This window comes from Mustela erminea, chromosome 13 (genome assembly GCF_009829155.1).
Source record: "Mustela erminea isolate mMusErm1 chromosome 13, mMusErm1.Pri, whole genome shotgun sequence".
NCBI lineage: Eukaryota > Metazoa > Chordata > Mammalia > Carnivora > Mustelidae > Mustela > Mustela erminea.
In genome coordinates this window covers 45,949,453-45,973,627 of record NC_045626.1, presented here as the reverse complement: position 1 = coordinate 45,973,627, position 24,175 = coordinate 45,949,453, and the positions used below count along the sequence as shown (strand labels likewise).

At 44.2% G+C, this 24,175-nt stretch overlaps 1 pseudogene; it reads right to left on the bottom strand.

The window, feature by feature from the left end:
* Positions 1–1,449: 1,449 nt before the first annotated feature.
* On the bottom strand, positions 1,450–7,109 carry LOC116572210 (annotated as a pseudogene).
* Positions 7,110–24,175: the final 17,066 nt, after the last annotated feature.

Sequence of the window (24,175 nt, the reverse complement as noted above, 5' to 3'; positions counted from 1 at the left end):
CTGAACTTCCCACCATTCCCATCTGCAAAATGGACACAATCATATTTATTCTCCAGTTTGGAGCTGGGTAGACTGAATTAATGAAGGAGGGGGCTGAAGCTCCTGAGAGTTTTGGGGAGAAGAGAATTTCCTTTCATTATTGTGATCCTGTTCAAGAAAGTGATTTTGTTACAAAGGTATAAACACCTCCAGTTGTTTAAGCAAGCAAATGAAGACAACCAACGAAGCAGAGCGAAGGCCAATGCAGGTGTTTCCAATAGCCCTGCAGAGTGATGGTAAGAGGCAGTCACTTCTCAGATGGCGCCCTGCTTTAAAAAGCAACAGCTTCCCCCACCGAGGCTGTAAGAGCTAGTTTCCCCTCCCCCAGTTTTCCTTCTTTCCTTAAGGATGGCAGGTGTTCAGTTCATTCCTTCTTTCGTTTCTTCTCCTTCCTCAGTGACTAACTACAAAGTGCTAATTTAAAAGGTAGGGATTTGGAGAGCACCTAGACCCTTCAGGCATTGTTATTGCAACATAAAACTCTTTACTTAGGGGTCACAGGTTCAAATCTAGGCAGGGTCAGTAGTGACCACACATCTGATGGCTGGCCATCTGCTGGCTATTTCACGGTTCATGTGAGATGAATTGGGGGCCTCAGCTCGCCCGCCAGGATGCATCAGAATGGGCACTGCCAAGACATCACTTGGCACTTGGCACAGAGGCCAAGACCCCAATTGGAAACTCTAGTGCTCCGAGGTTCCTTCCTAGAGAATGTGCACATGGGGGGAAGGGCAGGAGCTGACTGGGGCAGAGAGCAAGAGTCATTGTCTCATCCTCTTACCTGCTTGATTACAAAGAAGAGGCTTCTTTTCAGACCTGGGGAAAGGATTAACTTCAAAAAGTTTGTCAGAAACTTTATCCAGCAGAAGAGAGCTGCGATTGCCGGTGGTAAATGTGCAAGTAATGTTGTTGAGGAACACTCCTCTTGCTCTCTTGACTGAAGAAAGTAGCCGGACTGGAGAACATGCAGGAAGGTGCTAGGACAGGGAAGAATGGGCAGGAACCTCTAGAAAGGTAGACACCTCCATTTTTCCTTCACACACATAAACAATCCCGTGAGCCTCAGAGGCCCAGAGAAGCAAGCAGGAGGATGTCCTGTTGCTTCTCTTTTGCCTGATTATCTCCCAGCTGGAATCATGCTCCCTGTAGCAATGCCAGGTCTCCATCTCCTGCTCTCGCTATCTCCCACGGGCTCAATGTCAAGGACTGGTGTGGACACGGACATCCCCACTTTCCGCTGAGGGGTACTAGTATTGCCGTCTCTGGGTTTAGGCATTCATTCCCAGACTAGTTTTGGCTCAGGAAACAGACCAAAAAGAGCACTTGAATTGTTGTTGTTGTTGTTGTTTTCAATATGAAAGTAGTCATTATCAAATGATGAAATTACAAAAAATAATCACAGTAGGTACCTTAGTTCATCCTTGTAATAATCCTGTTGATCTGGTCTTCCCTGTTGCCAGCATCTCCACTTCTACAAGATGAGTGGTCTTTTTCTTCATACCCCCTCATGGAGGAGATCTTTTGAAGGGCCACAAGAAGTTGTTTGCTTCTTTGAAACGTTTTCCAACGGAATAGACCTCGTGAATCAGACCCTCTATGCAGATGGCGCCATATTTATGACGAGATGGGGCAATCAATGTGTTCTCTTACAGGGCAATTTGCTTCATGGTTGATTTTGCCAGAACCACACTTGAAGATCAATTCATTCACCAACTTCAGGTGTGGGTCCCCCTCATGCTACGTATGGTTCCACAATCCTTAGCATGTCAACTGAGGCCTTGTTGAGCTTAACAAAGGTGCCAATGAGGATCTGGTCAAGGCAAAGAAGTTACAACACCCACATTCTGAACCTTTGGGCTCATCCCACTGATAGCTCGGATCCTGACGACAAATGCTGCTGTGGTCTCTTGCAGGTAGGTAGAAGTTGCCAGCTTTTCTTGCCATCGTCGCCGTTCAAAGCTCCATTCTGTATATCTGCCTATATTCCCTGTGGTAATCCTTAGCTTTTCGTAGATAAGCTTCCTCCTTGCCTTTCGAAGCATCTTTGGGGCAAACATCTTTCTCAGAGGCTTGCTCTTCGACTCTGTGAAATTCCTTTGTTTTCTCGTAAGGGTTTCTGGCATGGCCGGAAGCTTCTTTTTCTTTTTTTCCGTAACCTCCTTGGTTCTATCTGGAAAAGAGGGAGGGCAGTTGAGTTTTCAGCTTCACTTTTTGTTTTCATTTACTACATTATCCCTATTACCAAAGTCCTGGCCTGAATCCAAGGGCAATTTACTAAGTACCAGGTCCTCTCCTGACTTTTGTCGGAGCCCGTGGATCACAATGCCAATAGAATCTAATATGGTGGGATCTGAATATCAGGGGGCTGGTGAAGTTGAGGTGGTCATAGTGAGGGACATGGGCTCTTCTGTCCAGCAGCCTGGTGGTGGGAGAGAAAGACAAGGTGATGGGGTAGGGGGAGGAGTTTATGGGGAGGTTTGTTAGAATGAGGGAGAAACCGTGCATATGTTTTCAGTTTGAGAGATGGTGAAGAGGGAGAATAAAAATGCACGAGACAGAAGGGAAAATACTTTTTTAGCCAAGAGCCAAAGGTGGGCAGAAAGGAAAGGGATCAGCTGCGTAAGAAGAAGAGGAATTCTTGAAGTTGAGGGTCAGAGGGAAGCAAGAGTGCCATTATAGATACACTTCAGATGTGGAGAGAGCAGCCTTGGGCCCTTCATCAACGATGTGTTCTCTTTTTTTTGCTCAATAGAATACCTTTCCCTGAGAGGTGGCTGGGAACCTGAGGGGTGTGCCAAAGACGTGGAGAAAGGGAAAAGAGGCCACAGGGGGACAGAAGTGGAGGGCTGCTGGCCAGGCTGGGCTCAGATGGATTTGCACCCTCTATCTGTGTATTAGTATCATCTTGAAAGCCATCCACCATGGCTTGACTTTCAGTCACGTAGCAGGGACCACTGCTCTGTATTATAGAAGGAGGTTTGACATGAAAATTGTAAAGAAAGCAGACTATAAAGAATTCCGCCCAATATATACATAGAACAGGGGAAGAAAAGACCAAATGAGATTGTCAAAAAGTTTTCAAAGAACTTTCCAAAAACAAAACAAAACAAAACAAAACTTTTCCCTGATTTAAGTCAAACAGCATGGAAAATAATAATATGGTGTTCAAGTCCCATTGTCTCTGTTGGGGGTGATGCTTGAAGAAAAAGAAAGTGTGTTCTGTTGTTAGTCATATTTTAATTGGTCACAATGTGAGGCAAAAGTTCAAAACTAAATGCTGGAAATACCTCCCCTCTGGAACATTCAATTAAAATCTGTGGGGGGAAAAAGCTTCAAAATGACAGCCAGAGACTAACAACAACAATAGCAAAAGTCCCCATGAACCCGGGCTTGAGGGAGGCAGAGGACTTGAATTGAGTCAAGTACGTGTGTATGTGTGTGTGTTTGAGGGCATTGGTGGGGGGGCTGGAGGGGCTGTCTGGCCACTTTTGGCTAGACTCAGAAGCTATTTAGCATTATAAGCCCTGCAAGCGTGTTTTGCTCCAGGTGAAAGTGTGATGTGGACAGAATTCATCTTTGTCATCTGAAGTCTTGCCTTTCCACACTCTTTCTTACCCTTCCAAGTCCCTGCTTCCACCCCTTAGGAATATCCGGTATCTTCTCCCATGCCTTCACTCAAATAGGATTGGAAATGCATTCACACTAAGGTAAAAATAACTGAAGATAGAAAAGATCAGTTACTTACCTCAGGAGCATTAGCACTTTAATAAGGCAGGTCTTAGGTAAAATAAATGTTACTGAACTCCGAAATAGCATCACATGGATGGGAACCTACTCTGCTTATTTATAAAAGGCATTTTGAGACCATCCCACACTGCTGCCGGCAAGAAGCCTATATGGGATAACTTCTAGAATTACTTGAGTCCTAGAGGGATCTTAGAAATTTTAACATGTTGGATTGATTAAGATGATGTCAAAATCACCATAATAAAAACTGGGGGTTATTATTGACAAAAGGATCTATGAATCCTCTGACATTTAACATTCCACTTGGCAATTTCTTTTTGTCCTCAAAGGAGAAAATGTGTGCCTTACAGGTGGACTCAGGCGTGTGTACATGGGTGAACACAGGCACTTCTGTGCCCCACGTCACTGAGCAACCCACGATCCCCCCGAAACCCATGCACTTGTGAACTCGCTCAGTCCTCAAAGCTACCCCATGAAGAAGGCTCTATTATCTCAACATTAGAAAAAAAAGGGAGCCAAGACATAGAGAACGTGAGTGAGTTCCCCAAGCACGTGCAGCATGTTGGTGGTGGAGCTGGGATCTGAACCCCTGGAGTCATCATAGGTCAGTCATCATCTGGCCTCTCACCACTCTGCAAGCTGGCTTTGAAGAACTCGACATGAACTTCACAGAAGCCGTTGTTTCTGAAGAGGGGCTGAAGAAGGAGTTTTAGAGATTGGAGTGAGGAAGGTAGGGTCTGGTCAGTCTGCCTTATAGGCGACATAGCACGGTAGGACACAGTGGCTCAGCAAGGTGGACAGCACAGGCTGGACATGGAGGGGGCTCGTGCGTCTGCATTACCCACGGCAGGCTGGGTTTTCATCTGTGTTCCCAGCATTATTGCAAACAGCCCTTGCTTTTATTCTCAAAAGAATCTGGGTTTGGCTGGTGCTACATGGTGCCCTCACCCATGGGGAACCGTTCCTGTAGAACCTTGGATGGCCCGCTGCCAAGGTTGTGTTTTAGTCTACGGAGTGGAAAACGATATTTGATGCCCAGAATGGCTTCAAGAAAGGACAGGCAGGAGTGACAGAAGGGAGACCCGTCCTTAAGGTACTCAAGGACCTACTTTGTAGGATTGTTGAGAAAGAAAACGAAATTAAGCGGGTTGAGAAGAGCGTGATATGGATCAAATGCTCAGTCCGTTCTCCATCTTCTTGTCCCTCCTTCCCCCGCTTCTTTTTCTCTTTGTCCTCTTCCTCCTCCACCTCCTCATTCCGCCCTCCTCCATTCCTCCTCCTCCTCCTTCTCTTCTTCTCCTGGCCACGTCTGGGAGCCACAACCTGCCCCACTTTCTCTTCTGCAAATCTCTCCAATCTTCTTCCTGCCTGGCTTCCTTCCTTCAGCAACCAGCAGGGTCTGTGAGTTTCCAGACAGGCAGGGCCCGGGTGAGGATGGTGAACACAGCCTAAGCAGCAGAATCCAAGGAGTGCCTTATGGTAGTCTGGGGGTGGGGAGGCAACGCGAGATACAAAGATTTCCCTACACCCCGATATTTGAATTTTAAGAGGTCAACGCACTCAGCTGAAGGCTGTTACGTTGACTGCTTATTCAACCTCATCCTGGCAGTAGGAGGGAAAAAAGCCCAACAATCACTGAAAGCCCACATTTTAATACTCACAGCTGGGGATCCGGTCAGGGTCATGTTACCAATACAAACAGCACAAAGCCGGCAGTCTAATACTAATATCTAATAGATCGAGGATCACACATCAGCCTCATACATCAAACGCAGCCTGCTTTTGAAGCAGATATCAAATAATGTTCCCACTCTTGATTATGTTCCCTTTGTTCTAGGGCAGTAAAAAAAGAAATGAGTGAAGAGTCCCTGGTCACATTATTTGGGGATTTGGCAACAGCAGACCAAAGAGTGAGTAAGGGAAGGGCTGGAAAAACGTTATTATTTTTAAGCACCCTCCATGCCCCAGGGACTTGGTATAACATCACATTAACCCGGCAACAGGCTCATAAGAAGGGATTATTATGCCCATTTTACAGGTGGGGAAGCCAATGTCCAGAGATGACAGTAAGTACTAGAGCTGGGATGCAAATACTAGTGTTTCATAAGAACAGCCCCAATTTGTTTGTTTTGTTTTGTTTTGCAAGGAATAAGACCCTCATGACATCATAATGTGTATCCAGAGATAATTTCACCATTTCAGGTTCCTGATGTCACAGCTGCTAATAGCTTATCTTCAGTTGGTAGGAGGGACGCAGACACCATGAATGAAAAATGTCCAGAGAGGAAGGGTGTAGCTTGACACCAGTGGCTAAAGTGGAAAGCACGGCAGAAGTCAGATCCCAAGCAAAGTGAGTAAGTGAGCGGTGAGCATATAATGGAGACTGATAAGTACTATGGAGAAAAGTAAAACAGGAAAGGGTTAGGGAGTTTGGGGAGAGGTCTTGATTTTATTTGAAATTAATTAATAGCAGAAATATTAAGTGAATCTCCGGTGTCCCATGGGCTTCTTGCTGGCCTGGAACCTCATGGATGCTGCAGAGTAAAGTGGGTTTGAATTCTGCTTCTACCTGCAAGCTGGCTGACCTTGGGCAATGTGTACAAGCCTTTGTTTCCTCGGCTCTCACAGGGAAAGAGCAGTGTACGGCCCGTAGCGTTGTTATTGGGCTTCGGTGAGTTACAGCATGTCTGGTCCTCAGAGTGCCCAGCATATGCGGGCGGGCCCTCACTACCATTTTTACGATTAGGCTTGTCCAGCTTCCCATGGGGCCTTCGTGGCCCACCCGAAGTCCTGGTTGTTATTCTGTCATGGCTTTAGAAGTGACTGTCCCCTCGCCTGGTCATTGGTCCACATTTGGAACTCAGTTGAACTTGACTTGGACTCAGTCTGCTTTTCCTAGGTCTTCAGTTCTCTGGTTGGTTTGCTTCCCTGCTGTGTGCTGTGATTCTTCAAACCTTCTCTTCCAGCCTCCTCTGTTCTGAGAGCCCACATGTGCACATATGCACGTGCTCTACAAACATGGCACACACCAAACATAATTACCCTTTTACTTCGGAGAAACCACAAGGAATGAGAAAGGAGTTCCCTTGAGCTCTTGCCAGTAGATCTATAAATCCCCCTGAGTTTGTCCATCTCTCCTCTTTGCCCCCCACTGATGTCAAGGGAGTATGCCTCCTACTGAGGACAGTACCCCCACCCCCCGCACTGCACTCAGAGTCCCATCACCTCTTACTTCAGACAAACCTTATATCACCACCTCTCCTATTTTCTTTTCAGAATTATTCCTACATACAAGTTCAAATTTAAACATCTCCCCCCTTCATCTTCGTCTTCTTGTTTTCCAATAAACATTTCGGCACCTACGTCAATGCTTCACTTTTCCCATCTCCCCACCTCCTCGCTCAGCACTTGGCCCCATTGCCCTCACAAAGTCTCCGGTGACTTGTATTTTGCTAATTCCAAGATATACTGTTTGGTAGGGACCAACCTGCTTGACCACTCTTTCTCTCCAGAAAAACGTGCTTTCCCTGATTCTGGTTTCCTGATCTTCTTTTATTTTTCTGGTTGCTTCTCAGTCCCCTTTGCTAGTTTGTCTTCTCCCTTAGGAAATTTCAACATATATTTTTTTAACCTGCCCACTTCTCTTTGACTCCAGAGCAGGTACCCCAGTCCAAAGCATTGACTTCTTCCACCTTGACAGTTCAACAGTCTTCTGAATACTCTTGGCAGGACCTCATTTCAGATGTCTGCACTGCAGGGACCACACTCACATTTGCACTCCCTTACTGTCCTCTCTGTTCACCTAGAATAAAGTATTATCATAGTAACAGTCTTTATCATGACCCAGAAACTTCGCATGTTCTCCATGGCTGCTTTCTCCAGTTTACACCCCTTTATCCCTCACTTTCAGCTCCCAATACACTGGCTTTCTCTTTGTCCTTCAAGTGGTCATGTTTTTGTTTTTGTTTTCCAACATCAAGACGTTTGGGTGAGCTCATCCCTTGGTCTGAATGCTCCTGCCCCATTCTTTACAGAACTCCTATCTATCCTTCAGAAATAAAACTTCCCTAGGAAAGTTTCCCAGAATGTCAGAGAACTAGGTCGAGTCTTTCTGTTACAAGCTCTCCTGGTAACTTGTACCTCTTCTTCATAATAGTTATTATAATTGACTGTGTTGTTTGGGGTCTAACTTCTCTCTCTGACGCTAGTTTGTAAGTCCGTGGAGACATAGTCAAGCGTCTCCATTTTGCCACGGTGCTTCCAGCACCTAAAACAGTATCTGGACCAGGTGGAATAAATGAATGAGAGGAAAAACAATCTTCAGTTTTCAAAACCATTATTCCCAAGGTAGACCTGCAAAGCTGCTGTATTTGATATCTGCGTGCTTCTAAGGGTTAAACTCAGAGCTTCTGCCTTCCCTAACCTCTTCATCATTTCAACTCCCTCTTCTCATTGAGTTCAGAACTCTATTTGGATATCTACCATCACTACCACTTCTTTAAGCCCTGTTTTGAGTGTTTCCTTCTTAAACCCTCCCTGGTTCTCATCTTCTCCATTTCAGCTATTGGTGTCACCATTTCCTTTACTTCTTTAAAGTCAAAATGAGGAAGCTTTAAAAAAAGCATTTAGAGGTTTTTTTTTTTTTTTTTTTTAAGATTTTACTTATTAGTTTTGAGTGAGAGAGAGAGAGAGAGAATGGGGGGAGGGACAGAGGCAGAGGGAGAGAGGGAATATCAAGCAGATTCACACTGAAGGCAGAGCCCAACCAGGGGCTTAATCTCATGACCCTGAGATAATGACCTGAGCCAAAATCAGGAGATCATGACCTGAGCCAAAATCAAGAATTGGCTGCTCAACATACTGAGGCAACCAGGAACCCCTAGAGTTCTTTATTTTTTATTATAAAAGCATGATATGTTCAAAGTAGAAATTTGAAAAATATATTTTTTAAAAAAAACAAGAAAATAAAAATCAAGCATTTATCTAAACAGCAAATTTCTATTTTGGTATATACTGTTTCCAAGTTTTTCTATGCATACACATGCATTGTTCTTAAACTGTGGCTGGGTTCTGCCTACCTTCTTAAATTAACATTTTCATTATGGGAATTTTCAAAATAGAGAGAACTATATAATTAATACTTATTAACATTTTATCATTTTTTTTCATCTAATTGTCTTTATTTTTGAGTACTGTAAAGCAAACCCCCTATAGCACTTTTGTATGTATCTCTAACACTAAAATCTTTTTAAAACCGTAACTAAACTGTCACTCTCGTGCCTGACAAAATCAACAATAAATTCTCAACTTCATCTAATGAGACCATGTTTAATTTTCTGATTATCTTAAAAATATCTTTTTACACCTAGCTTGTTTGAATTAGAATCAAAATACACATATTATTTATACACACAGATTTTTAAAAATTAGGAACATATCATGCAAGCTGTTTATAAACTGCTTTTTAAACTTAAGAATATGTTACACACATTTTCCCATGTACTAAAGATTTTTCTTCATTGACTCCAATGTATATATAATAGTCCATACTTTTTATATCCAACATCTTATTATGGACATTTAGATTATTTTCAATTATATGACCTATGAATAAGGCATTGATGTATATACATAAGACATGACTCATGAGAAGTAGAGAAAACCTAGGCCCAAGATGATATTGCCAAATTGCTCTCCAGAAAGGATATACTATTTACTATCCCATAAATAATGTATTCCCCAGGCACTAGGTATTATAATTGAACAATTATCATTATTTTTACCCAAATCAGCAAGCAAAAATAATATCTTTTTTTTTAATTTTGCATACCTTAATGTGGTTAAGTATGGTTTGCAGTTCAATAGACCTTTAGATTTCTGTGGAAATGTTCCTGTTCATGTTCTTTGTCCATTTTTCTAATTTGTTCTATTTTACTATTGATTTGTGAGGCTTTCTTTCCCTTTTTATTTTCTTTGGCAAATTTTACCAACATTATGCTATGAATATTGCAAGTATTGTGTTTTGGGGGTTTGTTGTTTGCCTTCTAGACTTGTTTTATTTTACCCTGTCATATATGTTCTTAACCAATCCTAATTTATAATTTCTCAATGTGTCAATTCTTCTTTCAAATCACAATGCTGTGACTCTAACCGAACATATCAACAGCTCTTCCCTCTGACCGGTTTTTTTTTTTAAAGCTCCAAAAAAAAAAAAAAAAAGCTCCATTCTCTTTTCTAGTTCACTGTGAAGGCTGCTGCCTAATGAATATTTCTATAGCTGTTTCTCCATCCATGACTTGACAAATGTCTTTTTATTGCATAGCAGATGAAACCTGAACTCTTCAACCCAGTGTTTAGTAACATCCACAGTTTAACTTAAACTCTCTTTTCTAAACTTATTTCTAATTCTTTTTGCACAGGAGTCATCCATGGCAGTCTGAATGATGTTCTCACTCTTTCCACCAAACAACTCTTCTGACCATGTTCTTGCTCGCCCTCCTTTCCAAGCTCACTGATGTCCAAACCTCTCCATCTTCAAGGCTCATCTTCCAGTCTGATGCCTACGAAGTCTGCTGGGAGTTGCTTCAGCCCAGGGATCCCTTCTTCCTCTCTTTGCAAATACTTACTATTAGCTCCATATGTCTTCCAACATCACTATTAAATTTTGGTTTTCTCAAAAAAAGTGTAATTCCTCTTATGAGAGCAGGTGCCATGTCATCTTGTTCTGATTCTTCTGTGGTTCATGTGTTCCACCCAGGTCTCGACACCTATTAGCACCAAATTCATGATGACTTCACCGTACATAGGAGAATGGTGCTACTCACCTGCCAAAGGCAGAACAGGCACTTGGAAATAATTTTCCCTGGTGGTGATAAAAATGGTCGCAGAACATCTACGATCTTTAACTCCAACTTCCTTTCAACTCCTTTCATACACGTAAACACGAGTGATTACAGTACATCTTCATTCAGTGGGAGTGGGATGGAATTTTCATCTGTACTCAAAGCTAATGGATTCACTGAAAGCAATTTAGTGTTCTCAGTGGATGGACCTGCTGGATGGAAAGGCCACCAACAGATGGGGAGTATCCCTATCTTAGCCAGGGGAGGGGAAAAATATGAGGTTCAATCTGTTTCTTTAAAAAATGATAAACTCAAGATGATGTTCACAGAAGCTTTATTTCCGTGGTTAGGGAAAAGAAAAAAAAAACAGGACAGAGGAACTCAACCCTCTTGTTAAATACACGGGTAAAAAAGAGAATCCAATTGTTTATGCTCACGTTGGAGAACATTGAAAGTCGAGGGTGTATGTCCAGTGTTTTTGCAAAGAGGTGCCTCGTGGAGACCATGACAATCAATGTTATCCGTGGGAAGTCACTGTCTTTGCTATGGTGAAGGACAAATCATTGTCTCCCACTGGTCTGCTTTTCAAGACTCCATGATGAACTCTACTCCTAGAAATGTCTGAACCAAAACAGAATCTAAGGACTCTAAATACAGACTTAAAGTAAGAGATAATTGTCGTGGCTGTATGGCAGGTTTTCTAAGAAATTGTTGGAACCATGTATTTTATCAGAGTGCATGTTATTTTGTTCACTGATGTATCCCTGTACTTTAAAAAGTGCCTGGCCATGAGTAGGTGTCCAACAAGTATTTTTTTTAGTTTAACTGAGTCAAAGTATTCTCAAATTCTTGGTCCTGTGGTTGGGTGGGTACATGTATGTATGTATATTAATGGGCAGAAACAAAAAGAAGAATCACGTGCTTGCTCCCTGTGCTGTAATGTTCCAAACAATAACATATGATAATGATGGTGGTTTTCCACTCTCAAAGTTCTTTCAAAACCCATCGACTTATTCAATGGATATTTATTGGACACTGATTACATATCAGGAGTTGTCTATATGTGTTTACTATCTAGGAAAAATAGACAAAGAAACAGACCAATACAAAGCATGTGTCAGAGACTGCTAATCAAAGGGAGTTTAAGAAGGACAGACGTACCGGTCACAGGGGCTCGGGGATGGTTTCCCCCAGGAGGTGTCCATGAGCTGAGACTGGGGGAGAGTAGCCCCACTGGAGAGACTGCCCAGAGGGAGAAGGAAAGAGATGCTCTTCCTCTAGAGCCTGGCTAAAAAAGATGCTCATCCTGCTCTTCCTCAAGCATTTGCCCCCACCTGCTCCCAGCTGGTGGTGAGATAGGCCTGGTCAGCCATAGGATAACTGGATCCCAGACTGTTGACATCACTGCTATGTGGGGCTCGCATCCCTGGGCAGGGAGGTGCACCTTATGGGTATTGTTCCTCTGTAGAAAGTAGTCTGTCACCAACCTCCCACCAGTGGCTTGCCAAAAGCCCAGTCCATCAGCCACAGGCCCCCAGGACTCTGCCGTGCACTGGTGAGCATGCCGCCATCCCTGCCCAAGAACCAACCCCTGAGGTCTTGGTCACATGGCTGCTGTCATTTCTTCAACTATATCATTTGCCCCCTGCCGCAGTCTCCTGAGTAACTGCAAGCAGGCCAGTGTCACTAAAGGGGAAACTATCATCCTTTTCTCTACTTCTGGAAGAATGGGGAGAATAATGTGCTGTGTAGAGCTCATTCCCTTGAACTTGAGGGGCTGGAGTTCTTTCTTGGGCTCCCCTCCTCTCGGGGACCAGTTGAGGCTCTCTGGTTCCCTCTTGTCTCAGCTTGCATCTGGAGGAACAACTCTGTGAGTACTGTCGGTGGGCCCTGAGTCACTGTCTGAGGAATCGAGAATGTATTATAATGAAGGCCATTACTGAGTACTTACCATGTACCAGGGATTTTGCAATCATGATCTCTAAGGCTATCGACAACCCTGCAAAGTACCAATATTAGGTGAGAAAACTGAGACTCAAAGAAGCTTAATCATGTGCCCAGGGTCATAGTAAGGTATAGACTTAGGATTCAAGTTCTGCTGCACCTCTCTTCAAAACTTTCTAGAATGTCATGTGACTACCCACCCACCCCACCATACTCCTAATGCCTTATTTCCCAGGCAATCCTCTGATGGAGACATTCACTTTCTATACCATCCATCTTCCTGTAGTAGCAGGAAAGAGGTTTCTGTCTCCAGATTGCCTTATACAGTCCCTGACGCACAGTACCTACCTCTCCAGGACACTGGCGCATGTCCTGGTCAGCTTCTCCTCCCATCTCCTAACTCTTAGAAACAGAGGTGGATTATAGCTTTGTAATACCTTTAAACCCTTGGGTTTATTTTTAAATGGTTGTGATACCCTAGTCCCTAGGAATGCAGAGATAAACTCCACCCTCAAGTCCAGTAAGAGAACCAGACTCAGGGTCAAAAAATGGCAATGTTGTATCAAAAAATGCAACAGTTGAGTTACATATAAGGGACAGGGATAAGAGAGAGTCTAGACCAACTCTGCTTAAGGAATCCAGGAGAATTCACTAGGAAGGTGACGCTTAGGTGGGCCATGGAGTATGATTAAGAGTTTGGGGGGCACGTAAGGGAGGGGCAGGACATCGGAGACAGAGGACGTTAGAGTCACTCTCAGGGTCCTATTCTGGCTTGGCCAACATCACTTGTACGTTCAGGGATAAGACATTTGGACCCTTCAGGACTCAGTCTCCCCTTTACAGGAAAGACATATTGCAGAAGTTACCGATTGACCATCAATAAGAAAGATCCTTTCTGCATAAACATGTGATTCTACAGCAGAAAAACCTGGTGAGTATTCTTGCTTCCACAGAAACTCCTTAATTTAATGCTCTCTGCAATGGAAAGGGCATTCACCCTTTCAAGCCCCTGGGAGTCTGTTCAGTAAATGAGCTGTGCGAGTGGCGTTGGGACTAAGTCACGGCTGGCTGTTGTCATAGGTTCTGCGCTTGTCCTAAGGACACATTAGCACCCAGGCCACCCAGCAGCCAGCTAGGAGAAAAGGGGCAAGTTTTCCTTCCCTCTCTTCCTCCATTACAAGGGTTCTGTGAATGATGAATGTGAGAAAGGTAGCCAGGCAGAAGGAAGCATAATTTAATGTTTTTAAGTAACATTTCTGTATCTAATTACAAAGGTAACATATATCCATCGTAGGAAAGGTTGAAAAGTAGCAGGGAAGAAAATAGTACTGGTCAGTTCTATACTAAGAACGAGTTACGTCACTATTCTGCCCTAGACAGAGAGTGAGTAACAGTGTTCTCCACATACTCTTTATAGCTTTCTTTCTCCATGACTAGTGTGATGAAACCAATCTTTAGCCCTTGTCTAGTGTAATTAGAAGCCTTCTTGCTTCTCTTCGGAGGCCTTGATAAGTGGGTCCTCAGGTCTGGTGTATTATTTTTAATGGCTTCATAATATTCTCTACATTATATGGCTTATTCATGATTTATTTAAGCAGACTTTATCACTGAGCATGGAGATTTTTTTTTTCCAACCATAAACAACATTGTGATGAACATCTTGTGACTGGGTCTTTGTGCACAGAAATAATTACTCTAAACCCCGGAAGGGTGTTACTCAGGCAGCCTGGATTTAGGAATAAGCTATCTGGGAGGCTGTGTGGACAGCAGCTTTGTTTAGAAGGATTTGCCTCCCCAGCTGCCTGGTCAACCCGAGATCTCATGGTGGGATGTGACTGTCAGGGGAAGAGAGGGTCCTCAGCGATTTTTCATGGCACCAGGCTTCTGCTCAGTGCTCTGGAAAATTAAAAAGTGACCCCCACCCAGGGTACATCTTTGGTCTAAAATCTACTGAGGGTGGATTCTGGAATTGGCTCTTGAGGGACAGAGGGAAGCACAGTCCTCTGGAATGTGTACACGAGGTAGAGAAATGGCCTCAAAAGTGCTGTACGGAGACAGATTCTCGGCAGGCCAGGCTCGGCTCGGTGACCTCATAGGTCCTTCCCATCTGTAATTCCAATGATTAGTGCAGCCGGTTTTAGAGTGTGACCAGATTCAGAACACAAACATTTAACAACGAAAGCAGCCCCTGTGGAGATTCAGGCCCGTCCTCTTTCTCTACGTTGACCGCCTGAAATCCAGCTCTGCTCTCTCTGAGGTCTGGTGATGGGCTGCCTCTCTCCTTTGGTCTCCTCGGCCGTGGGCAGCTCTGGCTTCCCACAGTAACTACAGAGGCACATGCTGGAGCCCACCCTGCCCAGGTGACAGAGCTCCTTCCCAGAGTCCTGCCAGGTCGCAACTGAGAGGGTGACATCACGCCCGGCCGCCGCCACCTTTTATTAACTGGTTTCCCCATAGAACCGGGGCCCTTAGGATGGGTTCACAGTCTTCTTGCTTCTCTTTGGTGGCTCAATAAGTGGGTCCTCAGATTTTTGGGGGGTTCTTGTTTATTTCCACTTGGAATGAAAACATTTGGCCCCCAAAGCACACAAATCAGGGTTGCTACAGGCCTGGCCTGCATTTGGCCAGATTTCTTGCAACACACATTCATTACTAGAATGGCGCACAGTCATCCGCCTATCACTAACCTCTTTGAAGGCAAGAATCCTTCTTTAACTTGTGGTATGCCCTCAATAAATACTGTTGACGAAAAGAATGAAGTACCCACTACCGCCAGCTAATGTGCTAATGCCAGGAAAGCAACATAGTATCATGGAAAGGCCACTGGATTGGCAGTCGTATGGCTCTGGGTTCCCATCTACAGTCTGGCCTCCACTTCCTCTTCTGAAAAATGGGACTCACAATGCCACCTCTTGCGGAGGTTGCCATGATTAAATCTGTCGGTCAAATGCCCAGCCCGGCACCAAGACGCGGCAGGTCCTGAGTGAGTCCTTATCATGCTTCTCCTTCTGTGCATTCTGGACGGTGCCTCTCCCCGAGGACTGAGCCAGGCTGGGAAGATGCTGGAGAAGGGAGGGCTGGCTGTTTCTGTTCTGCTGTCGCTCCCTTGTACCTGGTGGAGGAAGCTGGCTGTGTCTCCACTAAGTCATCAATCTCTGTTCCGGCCCCACACCTGGAACTGGGAACTGGAAAGCATCCGCTCCAGCGGCAGCTGGTTCGTCTTACAGCTACAGCCCAGACACACAGAGAATTTAGAAAAAAAAAGAGGAGAAGGAGATTTTTGTCCCGCTCCACGAGAAAAGAGTGAAACCTCACTTTTATTATGTACCCTGGCGCATTGGCTTGGCAGCTGATGTAGTCCTCTTATGACACTGCTTTGCATAAGACCGCATGATTCCAACTTACCGTACACCAGAGTTTGGTTATATTTAAAAGTCAAAGATGGAAGATGTCCATTGTCCACAGCAGAGAAGCCTAAGCAGTGACACAGATCACGATTCTTTGTACACTTACATTCCCCCAAACTTATTGCTTATATGTTTAAATAAAAGACACCACATCGAGTATAAGTCATTAGCAAAGGCAAGCTGATTACATTTCAGAAAAATGTCTGAACTTCCCAAGACTTATATTTCACACCAGAAACCGAAGCTGAGATATTTTCATGTGGTAATAGTTTTGATAGAGGCAAAATAATTTAAACAAATAATTAGCCTGGAGAATAAAAGTGTACACAAAAGCACAATTAATGAATTTACTAATTGTTCTTCCCTGCTGTGGACATTGCTCAAAGTTGAATTTTAAGCTATTATATAAATATAAACTACTGTACCAAGCCACAAAACCAGATGACTCACCATTAGTCATTAATGTTGCCTTAAAAACAAACTTGAGCTCTCAGAGAGAAAATGCACTCACCTAGGCAGACATTGTTTTGAAAATAAAGCAAGACTTAGATGCTCAACTGTTCTTTGAGTCTTTGGGAAAACACACACACACACACACACACACACACACACACACGAGAGATTTGTGGGTTTTAATGCCCTATATAAATATCAGACAGGCAACATTTACCTTATTTGAAATTCTCCATTAGCTGAATAGGAATGAATTTGGTCTGTCCTGCCCACATGGCCAAACGAGTCCGCAGTCGCTCTCTATCACACTCCTTACTGAAATGGAATCAAAATGTGATCTAAAGTGCCTTTTGTGTTTGGTATTTTCCGTATGAGATTGGAGGCAGCTTTCTTCTCCTCCGCATCTTTCTTCTTTTCAATTTCATCTTGTCCTCCTCCCTTAATTCCCAGAGAAATAGTGTTTTCTAGATTTGCTTACAATGCTGCAGACTCTAGAAGCTGTAAAACGGACACTGTTCTTGTGTTTTTCCAGCCTGGGAGCAAAAAATGGGAGAAAGGAGCAGAGGGATATGCGCGGGTTAGATAAACTCTTGGCAGAACTGGCGGTGTTTCGTTAATCAGAACAACCATCACCAAAGGTCTCTGTATCCCTTACGTAGTTGTTTTTAAATATAGTTCCAAAGGATTGTTATTTCTAATTTTTATATTTATATTAAATAACAGGACAGCCTTCACCTATAAACAATGTGCTTTAAAGTAAACCTACGTTTGTAAAGAATTGATCATTTATATCTCTGACTTTGGCATCTTAAGGGACCACACATGGCTTGACATTAATTCATGAAGTAGAACATTCTGAAACCCATCCCACTGTGGGATTTTCTTTCTTCTCATCAAAACTCTGTAATGTGATAGATTGCTCTATACCATTATGGTCTGATCCCAATAGGGACAACTGCAAACTGTAAGAAGCTCTGGGATTCTAGAAGTGCTCACAGTGATGGGCTATTGTAGGGGTCAGAAAAGGAGGTGATTGGTTTGACAATGGGGTTCAAGGGTTAAAATGTCTTTGGAAAACTGCTCTATGGCATTCCACAGGGTGGGGGGGGGTGCATAGAGGCTGTGGAGACGCAGGGAATGGGGGCCAGAGGAAGGGTGGAGAAGAGGTTCTCTTTTCCAGCAGGAGCAAATGTCCATAACGTCTGACGTGTCCTGTTTCTAGGACAGTGGACTGGTTCTGTGTGGCTAGGGCAGGGACAGGGGCAGTGTGATGATGTCATCTAGGGGCTTCATGCGGGGTCGTCTCTCCCCACCAATGTCAGGTTTCTATTGTAAAACCCCATCCACCTTCCCTCCCTAGCCCACCCTTTATGGAGCGCTGAAGGGAGGAGACTGCAGGGAAAGAGGAGTGCCCAGGAGGGGGGCGGTGGCCACTCAGGTCATCGTTACTGCTGGTACTGTCGATGAGGTCATGATCTCTTCAGTTTTGACCAGACAGTACATTTCTGATGATTTGGATAATTTCAGCCGGAAAGAAGGTCTTGTCTATGTGTGTGGGAGGAGGTGGAGGGGGAAGGGAGACAGTGGGGTGGGGGGCGCGGAATCTGACTTTGAGGGGACAAAGGACACAGAATAAAGATGGGAGATGCAGGCAAGCCAAGGTATTTTTCCATCTTTATATTTTGCCCAGGGCCATCCGAGTCCACCAGTGCCAGCCCCGGCTCCCCTGAGACCTACTGGAGAGAAATTTCTACAGGCAGAAAATCTAAGCGATGAGGCTCTTCTCCGCTCTGCGCAGACGGGGAATGCACCTGCCGCAGAGGTGCCCAGTGGGAGGAAAATGTCCTGGGGGCTCAGCTGGGACGGTCAGCCTCAAAGCAGGGGCAGGGGCTGTGTTGCCATTCTCTGATGACTCCTTTACCACTGAGTTCTGTACTCAGAGGCCCAGAGGAGTGACTGCATGCTTAGGTGCACTTGGACACTTGCTCAGTCATTTCCCACCTAGGTGACCTTGGGACAGAGACTTTGACCTTTCCATATCTCAGTTTCCTCCCCTCTAAAGTGGGGATGGTAATAGGACCTACCTTCTAAACCTGCTATAAAGATGAAATGAGGTAGTGCATAGAAAGCCCCAGAACAGTGTCTGGTACCAAGAGTCATGAATGTTAGCTAAAATCCCAATTGCTTTTCCCTCCAAAGAGTGCAAAATCCACCCCTGTATCCAAGAGTAGAATGAATCAGAACTGCTTTGAGTTGGGTTTTTTTGTTTTTTGGTTTTTGGGTTTTTTTTTTTTTTTTTTTTTTTTTTTTTTGTCCTGGAATGGTTTCCAGAATGATTTGGCTTCTGGAGAGGGAATTATAAGGCAGCTGAACTTCTCTGGTTCTGTCTTCGACTCATTATCGTGCAGGAGTAACACAGGTTAATCGCATAGCTAATTAAGAGATAACATTAATGGAATCTGAGTTGGTGCCCTGATAAAGCCGAGCCCTGGCAGATAAATGCCGAGGTGGAGCCAAGCCATTTATTTGAGGAGCAGCAGGGTTCCTATCAGGGCACCAACTCCAGTTCCATTAAAGTTATTGATATTACACCCTGATCTGAAACTGTAAGAAAATTCAATGTGTCTTTTTTTTTCCCCCCCACGTTTCTTTCTTCTGAGGCAGCCCAGTATTAGCAGTACCAGCTGAACAAATGCAAGGGGAGCTAGGTAATAGGAGCGCCTATAATTGAATGACGCAGTTCATAATGAATTAACAAATAAACGAATGAATGAACATGAAGAAATTCATTCAGAGCAAACGTGGCTGGCAATTAATACGCTGCCAGGTGAAGAGGGACGTTGACAGGGCACCCAGCAGAACCGATCCCTCCCCGCATTGATCAGTTGTTTTTTGTTTTGTTTTGTTTTGTTTTGTTTTTCAGGGCTTTGCCTCTGAGCAAATCAATGACAGACCTCAAGCACCATTTCTGTATTTCTCCTTGTCTCCTTGCAGTTAACCTGATGAACGCATTTTGGAGATTTCTTCTCCTCCTTGCTTTAATAAATTCTCTCATGGCTTCTTTCATTGTTGCTTTTTTTTTTTTTTTATCTTTCTTGGAAAATGATGATCAGTTCCCACATTCAGCAAGCTTATGGCTGACAAATGCTATTTGACATAATGCAACCATGATTTAAAGGAAGAGCCATCCTGGTAACTACATGGCTGCTTCAGGAGGAGTGACGGGGATTGCCCTGGACCCTCCATAGAGATTGGGACATTCTGAGATTTGCCAAACACGTTTCTGAGAGCCATCTCCAGTTTAAAAGATAACCTGACCCCGGCTCAGGACAACGGCTGCAGAACGCTGCCATCGATGGTCGTAAACTTAGTGATATCCTCACAACTCGCCCCACACAGGCTGCTGCTGCCGCCCCTTGCCTCTGTCGCCTAAAAGCCCCCACTGGGGCGAAGTCCCTTCAGAGTCCATATGCTCCAGCAAAGACTCTGGACCGGGAGGGGGGGTATCCGCCACTGAAGCAATGTGACTTCACTTGGCTTTCCTGTGCTGAGAATGTTAAACACCAATTCCATAAGGAGAAGTACACATTAGGGGTGTCTGAGAATCACCTATCAGTGGGAAATGGTCTCCTCCCCAGTACAGGCATAATGAGAAGTCTACCTCAGCTGTGTCCGAAGGCCAGCTGAACACAGAGACACTCCACAAAGGGTAGTTCTTATTATTATTGTAGCTAGGATTGCCGATACGGTCCCATCACGTCTTTTATATACCCGAGGGAAAGCCCAGCGCCCAAGTAAAGTAGAGGAATGAAGGCATTATTCCATCTCAGTGACTAACCGGGATCACAGGACGATTCATTCTCGACTCTTGGATTTTGACATCCTGTATTATGATTTCAAGAGGGAGGGAATTTGACTCCGAGAAAAGTTCTGTCATTTTCTCAGCTATCTAAATTAAAAGTAAGTTGAAAATCAAACGCTGATTCACTTTTGTGCTCTTCGAAATTCCCCTTTCCTGAGTCTCAAAAGCAGTTGTGTTCCTCTCAGCAATTTGCCAAATGAATCTGGGCACATCTGAGACACTGAAACTCAAGAGGGAAAATTCCTTTTTTTTTTCCCCTCCTGAAATTTTAAGCAGGATCTTTACAATGAGATTAGATGTCATAATTTTGCCACTATCTATGAAGGTCTATCATTAAGCCTGATAAACATGTGATTACACTATTTGTTTCAATGGCCTCATTAGACGAGCAACTCCTAAGTATGTAAATATATGTTAACAAAAATAGTCTATGAAAACTCCACGCTAAAGGTCCTCATGGTGGGAGAGGGAGTTGGCAAAGTAAAGAAGCTCACAATTAAGAATTAAATCTCTAAAATCTACACACAAAGCAAACCAGAGTTTTATGGAGATGGTGACCTACCGTGCCTATGTACTAAAAAGTAAATTCTATTCTGCTCAGTCCTTGATAAATACACACAATTTCCATGTCGAGCTAACTCTAATTACCGACAATGTCAATATAAGGTACGTGTGTAGGAACACAGAGTAGTTGCTGGACATGACAATTTTCTTGATTTTTTTTTTTTTTGGTTGGGGGAGTGGTAAGATAACAGGGTACAAAACTTGTGTTTTTGAATCCCAAACAAGCCAGTTGCCCTTGGTGTGCATCCTTCTATATCTCGTAGAAGCAAGAGCACCGGGCATTGATGTCTCGCAAGCTGCTGTACAAAGAGGTATATGTGCCCAGACAGAAACATCCGACTCTGTTCAATGTCCCAGATGCCCCAGAACCACAGTGAGAAACTTGCTCCTGTCCCAGCCCATCTCACTCTGCAGAACTAAGCTTCTATTTTCTGTTGTTCTCTGAAGTCTTCATTATACTCAGGTTTGTCCCTGTCTTCTGCTTTAGCTCTTCTCTCTTTCACACCTTGACTTCTGCAATATGTTACGCACCATCTGTATTCTTTTCCTGAACTCTTGGTGGTTCCTTTCGACTCAGTTTTTATTTACTTCATGAGGGCAGAGACAGTTTCATTTGTTTCTCCCTATTCCCTGAGCCAGATGCACAGTCTCTAGCATATAGAAGGTGTTTCTGAAAGTGTTTATTGAGTTACTGAATGTGGTTCTCTGACCATCCCCCCTCGTTCCTATTATACTGGTCTCCCTTGGGATTCCTTCATCAAGTGACATGCAGACATCCATTCTTCTCATGCACCCAGACTCTCTGGCATAGCTTTTACGGGGGTCAATGTCTTCGGCTTTCCTGAGGTCTCAGAAATGTTCCTGGGGTTGGGGACTTTATTTTTCCCTTCCCTGATATTTTCTCCCTGGAAAACTGCTTCTGTTTCTTTTGCTCAACAAATCACGTGAATGACTTCTGGACTAGCCTTGCCTTCGCCTAAGTCCACCGTGAGTGTGAAATGGTGAGACACTGAAACCCTAATATACCATAGCCATGGAGCATTTTAACGGTAATTCACAGGGGAGGCCATTGAGTCAATGCTTCTGCCCAGTGAAGGATGCATTTTGAACCTCAGTCCTTGTTGGAAGTTATTTTTCCAACAAAAGGAGCAATGTAGCCCCATCTTCGCTCAGGTAGACACACAGGCCATCTGTGAAAGTGGAAAGCAAAGAACCTCTAGCCATAATACCTCTCTGGTACTTTGAAGTGGGCATTGGAGAAAATGGAATGCTCTTGAACAAGAAATTAGTGTAGGTCCTAGCTTTTTTAATTGAAAAAACACACGGTATCTAATCATTTTCTCTAAGTGGCCCTGAGTGTCTATATAAGCCAGAATTCAGGCAGAAAAACAGAGCTTGATTCTGTTCAGTGGGGGGACTTTTATATGGGGTGCTAGTTACAAAGGTGTTGGGAGAAAACAAAAATAAGAAACAGGTGGCAGAAAGGCAGACCAGAGGTTTATAAAAGCAGGAAGCCTCTAGGGCTTGAAGATCCAGGGAGGTGTGGTATTTGCAGGGCCCAGAGTTCAGGGGCAAGTGGAATCACAGAGGGAGGGCCAGACCCAAGATCTGGGACCACAGAAGAGGTGGCAGAAATGCCACCCAAAGCAGAAGGAGAGGGAAGAAATGCCTCAGATTCCCTTCCCGGCACCCCACCCCAAATTACCCAGATTCATTTAGAACCCAGTGTTTTCCAGTAATTCCAGTGCAGACATCTGTGGGCTCAGAACTGCATGGGGGACCTCTAAGAGAGGTAGAACCACTTGGACGAGGAAGAAGAAAAATCTCAACTAAACCAGAACAAAGACCAGCCTTATCCACAACCATCTATGAGGGTGGGTTTGTTGGTTTGTTTGTTTGTTTAACTATTTCTTTCATGAGGTAGAGATGGAACATGATAAAAAGACCTCCAAAATAGATTCATTTATGGTTTCTTGCACATACTTACACTTCACGGATTACCACACACAGCTCTCATCTCATAGCGTGCATTCAGCCGTTTCAATTAATGGTTTTATTGTCTTCATAAATTCTAGCATTGAAAGAAAGATTCGTCCAAGTATTGTCATGGATGGACATTGGAGTAGGGTGGCCCCTCCTTGACCATTACAGGAAAAATATTGGTGCCCAGCTTAGACAAATCGGACGTGGCCTTGGTGGTGTTTATTTTTGACTGGAAAAGTTACGAGTTACACAACCACAAACACATTTTTCACTTGTCTTTTTTAGCGCAGGACATCTCTGACATTTTATTTCATTAGACAAGACAAGTGGAGAATTTTTTTTATTGCGTCTTAAAAAATCTTACCCATCAACATCTGAGACACCAGAATGTTCTCATTCCCCTGGAGGGTTCCTTACATCTTCGAATTCCCCTCTGTCCTTCTCTCCCTCTTTCCTCCTCTTCCTTCAGTGTCTTTCTCTTGTCATAGCTCAGCCCTTATCCCAGGCTCTGACACTCCTGTTTCTGAACTTTGTTTTTCCTCCAGAAACTTCCATTTCTTTTCACTAATCAATCAGAAGGGAGTGTCCTCCTCAATCAGCCCATCATATTCAATACCCGGAATAAACAGCCTGAATGGCTTTGTTTCAACTCTACTTCATTTCATCCAAGGGAGGCTGCTCCTGGCCTCGCTTCTGCTCTTCCTCTCTCCTGACCCACTAGCAAACCCAAAGTACAAATCAGAGCAGCAAATTCAGGTTAAAGCCAGCTCTGTGGCAATCTAGAGTCTTACACCAGACCCCAAACTCCTCCAACCCCCCAATCCTGGTAGCCGAGGAAGGGGAGTGCCCATCATTTCAAGGGCGGGGACCCTCTGTGGAGATTTCTCAGCCTCTCCTCTTAATGAGTTTAACTCCAGAGATGGGCAGCTAGAGCGTTCCCGCTGAGCATAATTACCATGATGGGGCACCTGGGGAGAGATTGTCACAAAGATAACTGGGTCTCAGGCTATTTAGCGCTTTACAGATGAGAGTAAGGTGGTGACTTGGAAAAATGAGGTCTGGTTCGGATAGGAAGACTGCTATGGTTCATTTTCCTACCTCCTGTAGAAGCGTAAACTGTTGTGTTTCTAATTGATGTGCATGAGCCCAGGGCACAAAATGGACTCAGGTGAGAAATCATAGAATCCCAAGGCCGGATGGGACTGGAGGGGTCATCCTGTCCACCCCGAGCCTGCAGGCAGGACTGCTTACAAACTGTCTCGGGAGGAGGGCTCACTACCCTTTTCATCATGACCTCGGGAGGACTGAACACGCAGATAACCAAGGGCTACCTG